Below are 9,377 nucleotides of genomic sequence, written 5' to 3'. Positions count from 1 at the left end.
CCCTGCCGACCCGACCACTCCTCAGTTCCTTCTTACCGCCCGTGTCGGTCGTTGGAACGGTGGAGAGTGGCTCAGCTGTCCTCCACTCCCCTAGCTACTCCTTGTTCTTCGCTATCTTATTGTATATAGTTATAGTTAGTTTAATAGTTCTTAGATAGTTAGTGTATATAGTTCAGCGGGGTTTGGGCATTAGCCCTTCCCCACACCTGGTGCTGGGCCCCATGCCCAGTTCACCACGGTTTAAACCGTGCTCGGCCTGTCATAAGCCGATGCCCACAAGCGATCCCCACGACTCGTGTCTAAAGTGCCTTGGGGAATCGCACATTACGGATAAGTGCCGTATTTGCAAGGCATCTAAACCGAGGACAAAGAAAGAAAGAGACTTTCACTTAAAGAATTTCCTCATGGAGGCAGCTTTGAACCCTCCATCCTTGGCACTGAGCGCTGAGCAATCTGCTAGCAGAGCTCCTCTGGCACTGGACCGTCCTGGCACCGGCCATCTCTGGTGCAGGAACCTGCTCGGCACCGATCTCTCTCCCCGAAGCAGAAGAGGTTGAAGCCCTCCACTACCTCTGTGTCCTTGACACCACAGTTGCAGCCTTGTTTGGACCACCCGGCACCTACACCTGCCGTCGCATTGACTCTGCGGTACCATCGACTCCGGTCCCATGAGGGCTGTCGAGTCCGGTCCCTGAGAGATCCCCGCCGAGGCCTGTGGTTGAACTTACGGTCCCCTCTACACTGGAGACATTCTCCGCAGCCAGGGATCTTATAGCCATGATGGAGTCTGTCCTGCCTCAATCCCCGGCACTGCTGGTGCTGGTACTGGTACTACACTCCAGAGGCAAACCGACTATATTGAGACCTCCTCCGTTGGCACGGCAGACCGGCACCGATCACGATCCAGGTCCCGGCGCCGTTCATGATCTCATGGATGGTCACGGTCCCGACGCCGTTCGCAGTCCCGGCACCGCTCGCCTATCCGGTACTGGTTGTACTAGCGACACAGATCGACGTCTCGGCCTCTGGCCCGGTACTCTCGGTACCGCTCCAGCTCCCAGCACTGCTCCCGGCACCACGACTCTCGCAGCCATTCCCATCGCCGACGTTCAAGATCCAGGTCGACCTCCTGGCACCGTGCTGGTCGCAGGTCCCGGTCTCACTCTTGGCACTGGTATGATTCCAGGTGCCGATCCCTGGTGCCGAGGAGATCACCAATGGTGAGACAGAGGGACACTTACCACAGTCTCTCAGCTCCTCCCTGGCCGTCCCGGCACCCTTACGTGACTTTCCAGGTGGACAGTGCGTATGCCCAGGACAGAGATGCTGATGTGCCTGCCGCGTTATTTCACGAGCCCCAGGCTCAGGATCATGGACCTCAACAGTGGGCATTCTGGACACCTTGGGCATACCATCAGGTCCAAGGTGCGCATCCAGGCCCATCGCGCTCGGCCACATCAGAGCACCAGGTGCCAGAGGCCACCATTAGCCGCCCTCCTCCTTCTGTTTCGGAGGAAGTGTCAACCCAGCCACAGGACTCCCACATCCTGAGGGAGACAGAGGCTGTCCACCCAGAGGAGCCCTCGACTGACCCGCTTGTCCCGGGTCTCTCCTCATCCTCCTCCCATGACGAGGCAGTAGCCAGAACGTTGTCGTTAGGCCCCCCACCGATCGACCTAAGGGCCCACCAGCACCTCCTCAGGCATGTTGCACAGAATATGAACTTGCAAGTCGAGGAGGTCCCGGAGGTGGAGGACCCAGTGATGGACATCTTAACATCAGATGCCCCCACAAGAGTGGCCCTCCCCTTTACACAGACAATCCAGGCCAATGCCAGCACAATCTGGCGGTCTGCGGCCTCTGTTCCACCTGCTGCCTGGGGAGTGGAACGTAAATAAATGGTGCCCTCCAAGGGCTATGAATATTTATATGTCCATCCTCCTCCCTGATCCCTTGTTGTCCAGTTGGTCAACGAGAGGGAACGCCATGGGCAGCAGGCCCCTGCTCCGAAATCAAAAGACGCGAGGCGCATGGACTTACTGGGGCGCAGAGTCTGTTCTGCAGGGGCGCTCCAACTCCGCGTGGCTAATCAACAAGCCCTCCTTAGCTGCTATACTTACAATACCTGGGCGGCAGCGGACAAATTCAAGGAGTTGCTCCCGCAGGATTCCTGTCAGGAATTTGTGGCCATCTTGGATGAGGGAAAAAAGGTGGCTAGAACTTCCCTCCAGGCTTCCCTGGACGCGGCGGACTCTGCAGTCAGGTCCCTAGCCTCCGGGGTGAGTATGAGGCATATATCTTCGCTGCAAGTCTCAGGCCTTCCCCTGGAGCTCCAACATACAATCCAGGACCTCCCCTTTGAAGGGCAAGGCCTATTTTCAGATAAGACTAAACCTAGGCTGCAAAGCCTAAAAGACAACAGGGTCATTATGCGCTCGCTGGGCATGCATACGCCAGTGACTCAGCTCAGGCCGTTCCGCCCCCAGCCACACCGCTCTTACCCTCAGCCCAGACAGAGACAAGACTTTGCTAGAAGGCAGGGTAGAACCAGTCGCCGGATGCAGTCAGGCAATCAAGGGGGCCAGAACCAAGGTCCCTCCAAACCTTCCACAGGACCGAAACCCTCCTTTTGAAGGTGTGCCTGAGGGCGTCATATCAGAATCATCAAACGATCCATCCCCTCCTTTCTCCAACCGCCTCTCCTTTTTCCTCCCTGCATGGTCCCAGCTAACGTCAGATTGCTGGGTCTTACGCACGCTGGAATTTGGGTACCACCTCCAATTTATTTCATGCCCCCCCTTCCACCCCTCTTCCTCGTCCCCCTTCAGGGACCCCTCTCACGAGCAACTCCTCCTCCAGGAGGTGCAAACGCTCCTCGCCAAAGGAGCCATAGAGGAGGTACCGGAACACTAATGGGGCAAGGGGTTTTACTCCCGCTACTTCCTAATCCCCAAGGCAAAAGAGAGTCTCAGACCTATCCTGGACCTGCGGGAACTCAACAGATACATGGTAAAGTTGAAGTTCCGTATGGTATCCCTGGGGACCATCATCCCATCCCTGGATCCTGGAGACTGGTATGCCGCCCTCGACATGAAAGATGCGTATTTTCACATAGCCATCTACCCACCTCACAGGAGGTTCCTCCGGTTTGTAGTCAATCGCCAACATTTTCAATTCGCTGTCCTACCGTTCGGCCTCTCTACAGCCCCAAGAGTATTTACGAAATGTATGACTGTAGTCGCCACCCACCTCCGTCGTCGTCGGGTACATGTTTTTCCGTATCTAGACGACTGGCTCATCCGAGGAACCTCCGAGGCACAAGTGACCCATCACGTCAGCATTGTCAAGGACCTTTTCCTACATCTAGGCCTAATGATCAATGCAGAAAAATCCACTCTGACTCCCACTCAGAGGATAGCTTTCACTGGTGCCACCCTGGACTCCAACCTTGCCAGGGCCTGCTTACCGCTGCCCCGGTTCCAGGCAATGGTGGTCATCATCCAAAGTCTGCAAGCTGCTCCGTTGACTTCAGTTCGCACTTGCCTCGGTCTTCTGGGTCACATGGCGGCCTCACGTTTGTGACGAAATACGCCAGACTGCACCTCCGCCCCCTCCAATCGTGGCTCAATTCAGTGTACCGACCAGGCAGGGATGCCATAGGCATGATCGTCACCATTCCCCCGAGCATCCTAGGCTCCTTCGAATGGTGGCTGACCCCATCCCTGGTGTGCAGGGCTGCCGTTCCATCCGCCCCAGCCTTCTGCGTCCCTGATGACGGACGCATCATCTCTGGGCTGGGGTGCTCACCTGGGGCATCTACACACTCAAAGCCTTTGGTCATCTCAGGAACTGGCCTTGCACATCAATGTCCGGGAGCTGAGAGCAGTCCGCCTTGCTTGCCAGGCGTTCCAACAGCACTTGCAGGGCCGTTGTGTGTCGATATTCACTGACAACACAACAGCCATATACTGTATAAACAAACAGGGTGGGACAAGGTCCTCGACCCTTTGCCAGGAGGTCTTACAACTCTGGGACTTTTGTATAGCCCACTCTATAGACCTCATAGCGTCCTTTCTCCCAGGGGTTCGGAACACTCTGGCGGATCGCCTCAGCAGATCCTTCCTTTCCCACGAGTGGTCGCTTTGCCCGGACATTACTCTTTCGGTTTTCCGGAAGTGGGGATTTCCCCGTGTAGACCTCTTCGCGTCCCGCAAGAACAGGAAATGCCAGATGTTCTGTTCCTTTCAAGGCCTCTCACAGGGTTCGATAGCGGACACTTTCCTCATACCATGGACGATGCACCTGCTCTACGCCTTTCCACCATTCCCGCTTGTCCACAAGGTCCTGCTGAAAGTACGCAGGGACAGAGCCCACTTGATCATGATCGCTCCAGTGTGGCCCAGGCGGCACTGGTACACCATATTGCTAGACCTGTCAATAGCCGACCCTATCCCACTACCTCTGCACCTGAACCTGATAACGCAAGACCACGGCAAGCTGCATCACCCAGACCTGCAGTCCCTCCATCTCACGACATGGCTCCTGAGTGGTTGACCCAGTCTGAGTTGCGTTGCTCTGCCCCAGTGCAACAAGTTCTCCTGGGAAGCAGACAACCTTCTACTAGAGCAATGTATCTGGCCAAGTGGAAGCGTTTCACATGCTGGTGTGCAGAGCACAACGTTCTTCCCACCGAGGCCCCCATCTCTACCATCTTGGACTACCTCTGGTCCCTTAAACAACAGGACCTAGCGATATCATATTTGAGGGTGCACTTGGCAGCTATCTCTACCTTCCACCCAGGGAAGAATGGCCGCTCCGTGTTTTCTCATCCTATGGTATCTCGATTCCTCAAGGGCTTGGAGCGCCTTTACCCCCAGGTATGCCGCCCCGCCCCAACGTGAGATCTCAACCTGGTTTTTACCAGACTTATATCAGTGCCATTCGAGCCATTAGCGACTTGCTCCCTTCTCTACCTGTCCTGGAAAACCGCTTTCCTTGTAGCCATCAAATCAGTGAGACGGGTTTCTGAACTCTGGGCTTTCGTGGCGGACCATCCATATATTATCTTCCACAAGGACAAGGTGCAGTTGCGTCCACACCCGGCCTTTCTCCCCAAAGTGGTATTGGCTTTCCATGTTAACCAGGAGATCTTCCTTCCGATCTCCTTCCTGAAGCCGCATTCATCGCGCAGGGAGCAACAGCTGCACTCCCTAGATGTACGTAGGGCGCTCGCTTTTTATATCAAGCGGACAAAGCCCTTCCGCGGAACCCCCCAACTCTTGGTCGCGGTGGCAGAGCGCATGAAGGGCCTTCCCGTTTCCTCACAAAAGATTTCATCCTGAGTGACATCGTGCATCCGCACCTGTTACGATTTGGCTCATGTTCCGTCGAGCCACCTCACTGCACAATCTACCAGGGCTCAAGCCTCATCTGCTGCTTTCCTGGCTCACGTGCCCATCCACGAGATATGTCGCACAGCTACCTGGTCCTCGGTGCATACCTTCGCCTCTCACTATGCCCTGGTTCAGCAGTCCAGAGATGACGCAGCCTTTGGCTCCGCAGTATTACACTCTGCGACATCTCACTCCGACCCCACCGCCTAGGTAAGGCTTGGGAATCGCCTAACTGGAATGGATAAGAGCAATCACTCTAAGAAGAAAAGACAGTTACTCACCTCTGTAACTGTTGTTCTCCGAGATGTGTTGCTCATATCCATTTCAAATCCACCCTCCTTCCCCACTGTCGGAGTTCCGGCAAGAAGGAACTGAGCAGCGGTCGGGATGGCAGGGGTATATATCCGCTGCCATGGTGGTGCCACTCCAGGGGGCAACCCAGCCTACCCACCGGCAGTTGCTAGGGTAAAAATCTTCCGACAAACGTGCACGCGGCGCACGCACACCTAACTGGAATGTATATGAGCAACACATCTCGAAGAACAACAGTTACAGAGGTGAGTAACCATCTTTTTCCACCCACAAGAGAGAGAATATAAAAAGCCCTGGAAACCCTTCCATTTTGTCTTCAGCTCTCCACCCCCAAAAGATGCCTGAAAGAAGCTGGAACAAAGGACAGTAACTACGGGGGGTGAGTGATTGCTGGACCCAGACTAGGAAGGAGTCTAGTCTGTGAAAGAAGCTTATTGGAACATCTCTGAGGGTGAGATTTACCTGAATTTAATTTCCTACTGTATTAGGCTTAGACCTGAGTGTTTTTGTTTTATTTTGCTTGGCAATTTACTTTGTTTTGGCTGTTATTACTTAGAACCACTTAAATCCTACTTTTTATATTTAATAAAATCACTTTTTCCTTATAAATTAACCCAGAGCAAGTAATTAATACCTGGGGTAGCAAACAGCTGTGCATATCTCTCTATCAGTGTTATAGAGAGCAAACAATTTATGAGTTTACCCTGTATAAGCTTTATACAGAGTAAAACAGATTTATTTGGGATTTGGACCCCATTGGGAACTGGGTATCTGGGTGTTGGAGACAGGAGCATTTCTTAAGCTGTTTTCAGTTAAGCCTGCAGCTTCTGGAGACGTGGTTCAGACCTGGGTCTGTTTTTGCAACAGGCGAGTCTGTCTGGCTCAACAAGACAGAGTACTAAAGTACCAAGCTGCCTGGGGAAATGGGCTCAGAGCTAGTCTCAGCACATCAGGCGGCAGGCCCAAGGGGGTTTCTGTGACCCAGCTTGTACCAACATGTGCTTCCTAATTATTTCTACACTGATTGTTAATGTTTTCTGTCTTACCCTCCCATTGAGCTCTTCGGGGATAGGCGTGTCTCCTGGTTGTTTGGCTGTCCCATGACAAGGTGGGTGTGGGAAGATTTTTTATCAGACCAACTTCTGTTGGTGAGAGAGACGTGCCTTCCAGTTTACACACAGCTCTTCTTCACGTCTGTGAAAGGTACTCACGATGTCACAGCTAAATACCAGGTATGTCAGCAGGGTCTGAATGAGCTCTCCCCTGACATCTAATGATGAACTGGGGGAGAAGATGTCAGGAACTAACCTTGTTTGCATAAACACACCAGCTCTATCTAGGTGTGCAGGGTGATGGAGCTGCTTTGCCCAAATGATCACTTTTGGCTGGTTTTAGATTGCAAACCACTTTGTTATTGGGGGCAGGGTAATAAGGTGTTGTTATCCTTGTGTGAATCAAGGGGAGCAGAACTGATTGAGAGGCTCACTCTCAGCTGAACTGCATTCAGTAAGCAGGGTTGGGGTGCCAAAGCAAAGAGGAGATGAGAAAGAGTAAGAGTTTCTGCTTAGTGGTGTGATTGCTGCATAAGGGTTCTAGATACTATTTGAGCCTTCCTTCTCCACTGTTCAATGACAGAGCTGATTAAGACTCAATGGAGAGTCTTGCTGCAGACCAACAGATCTGAAATCACTCATAACCAGGTCTAAGCATTAGCTCTGTTCTGGGACAGTATCTCTGGTAAAAGAGACTGCCCTAGTGTGAGGCTCCCCACTAACTGCTGAAATTACTGAGAGCAGTGTTAAGTGGTGGGACCTCAAGACATTCCAGAGGTTGCAGTAGAGAGGGCAGTGATGGTGGAGTGACCGACAGCAGAGCGAGTGGCTGACCATGGAGTGAGTGGCCAGTTAACACCTCGGCAGTCACAAGGTGAAAAAGGCGGACTAGTGGGTTACAGATTGTTGTAATAAGCCATCAATCTGGTGTCTTTATTAACACCATGGTTTTTAGTGCCTAGCACAGTTATGAATTTAAAATCCCAGGCTCATCTTTTTAAGATGTTTGAGGATGGGGACTGAGAGGTCAATATGGAATGACTGCTCTGTGAAAAGTATTCACCTGTAGATGGTACGGTGTTTTTGGCTTTTATTGTTTTCCTGTGTGAGTTCATTTGAAAAAGTTGCAATTGTCTGGTTTCGCCCGCATAGGTGTATAAGGACATTTAGTGCATTGGATGAGGTACACTACATGTTGTGATAGGTGTGTAATCAACAGACTTATCCTAATGTTGACCCTTACCAGTGAGTTTGACTGAAGTGTTTGGTAAATCTGCTCAGGCTACAAAGGCTGGTGTATGTCACTTTCCATCGACGAAGTGGTGAACCAATTAATAAACTTGCATTGCTCAAGGAAGGGTCTTGAGCAGTGCAAGATGGTGTATTCCGGTGGTAAAGGCTGGGATCTGGGGGGATTTGGCTGGTGCCTTGTGCTGTGTGATTTGTGAGTGGCTCTGGGAGCAGTCATGCATCTGGCTGGGTGTGGGACTCCACATGGGGTTGTACTGAGTGGTAACAGTACTGGGAGGGGTTTGCTGCCTGTCAGTAAGGTGTTGTGAGAGACAATCCAGAGCAGTGCGTTAAGGAGGCACTGCTGTCCCGCCATCCCAGGTTGCACCCTGGGGATCCCGTCACACTCAGGTTCTCATAGGTTTCGTGGTGCATTTCTCCAGACATTCTTCCTCAAGGTGGCTCGTGAAGAGGCTGGCATATTGGGGAGCCATCCTAGTACCCATGGCTGGTCCCATGGTTTGGATAAAATGTTTGTTTTTGAATGTAAAACTGGTCTGGGTGAGGATGAGATGGGTGAGTTTGAGAATGTGTTTGGGGTGGAGATCTGAGTGTTGTCCATTGTCTCACATTTGAGGCAGGCTGTGAAGCTCTCAGGGTGAGGGATGTTGGTGTATAGGAAAGCGACATCCCTGGTGTTGAGGACGGTGCCCTGAGGGAGGTTGTTAATGTTGTGCAGTTTGTGCAGGAAGTCAGTTGTCCTGGAGGATGCTGCCCCTTTGGGTGGTGATTGGCTTGAGGCTGGATTCTGAGTGTCCTGACACTCCTTCAGTCAGAGTGTCATGGCCAGGTACCATGATGGGTCTGCCTGGGTTCCCGTGCTTGGGTCTCTTGGGACGCATGTGGCAGGGTCGTGGGGACGAGTTTGTAGAGTTTCTCTTGGCATTGTTTGGGAAGAGTTTAATCATCTCTTCTCAGCACTGGGTGAAGGGTGGCCTGGGCTGCTGAGTCTGGTAGCGGAGGTGGTGCTGCAGTGCTGTGGGTTGGCGTGGTTAGCCCAAGGGTCCCAGCTGACAGTGCAGACCCAGGGACCCCTCCCAGGTGGGTGGCTGTATGGCTGGTAGTGCTGTCCTGGAAGCTGGCAGGCTGGTGAAGGGTTTCTCTGCCAGGGCACAGGCTTAGCCGGTGGGGATGGGGCTGGCAGGGTGGCTGGGGAGGGGTCTGTCGCTGCTGCCAAGCAGCCAGAGCTGGGGCACCGCCAGCCAGCAGTGGGCCAGGGCTGGAGATCGGTTGGCACCATGTGGGCCCATGTGCTGTGTCTGCCGATCTGGGGAGCCACCACACCACGAGTCTGCAGCTCGCGGAGTCAGAGCTGTGTGGCGGCCAGTGA

This window comes from Chelonoidis abingdonii, chromosome 10 (genome assembly GCF_003597395.2).
Source record: "Chelonoidis abingdonii isolate Lonesome George chromosome 10, CheloAbing_2.0, whole genome shotgun sequence".
In the NCBI taxonomy this organism is placed as follows: domain Eukaryota; kingdom Metazoa; phylum Chordata; order Testudines; family Testudinidae; genus Chelonoidis; species Chelonoidis abingdonii.
This window is presented reverse-complemented; position numbering follows the sequence as displayed.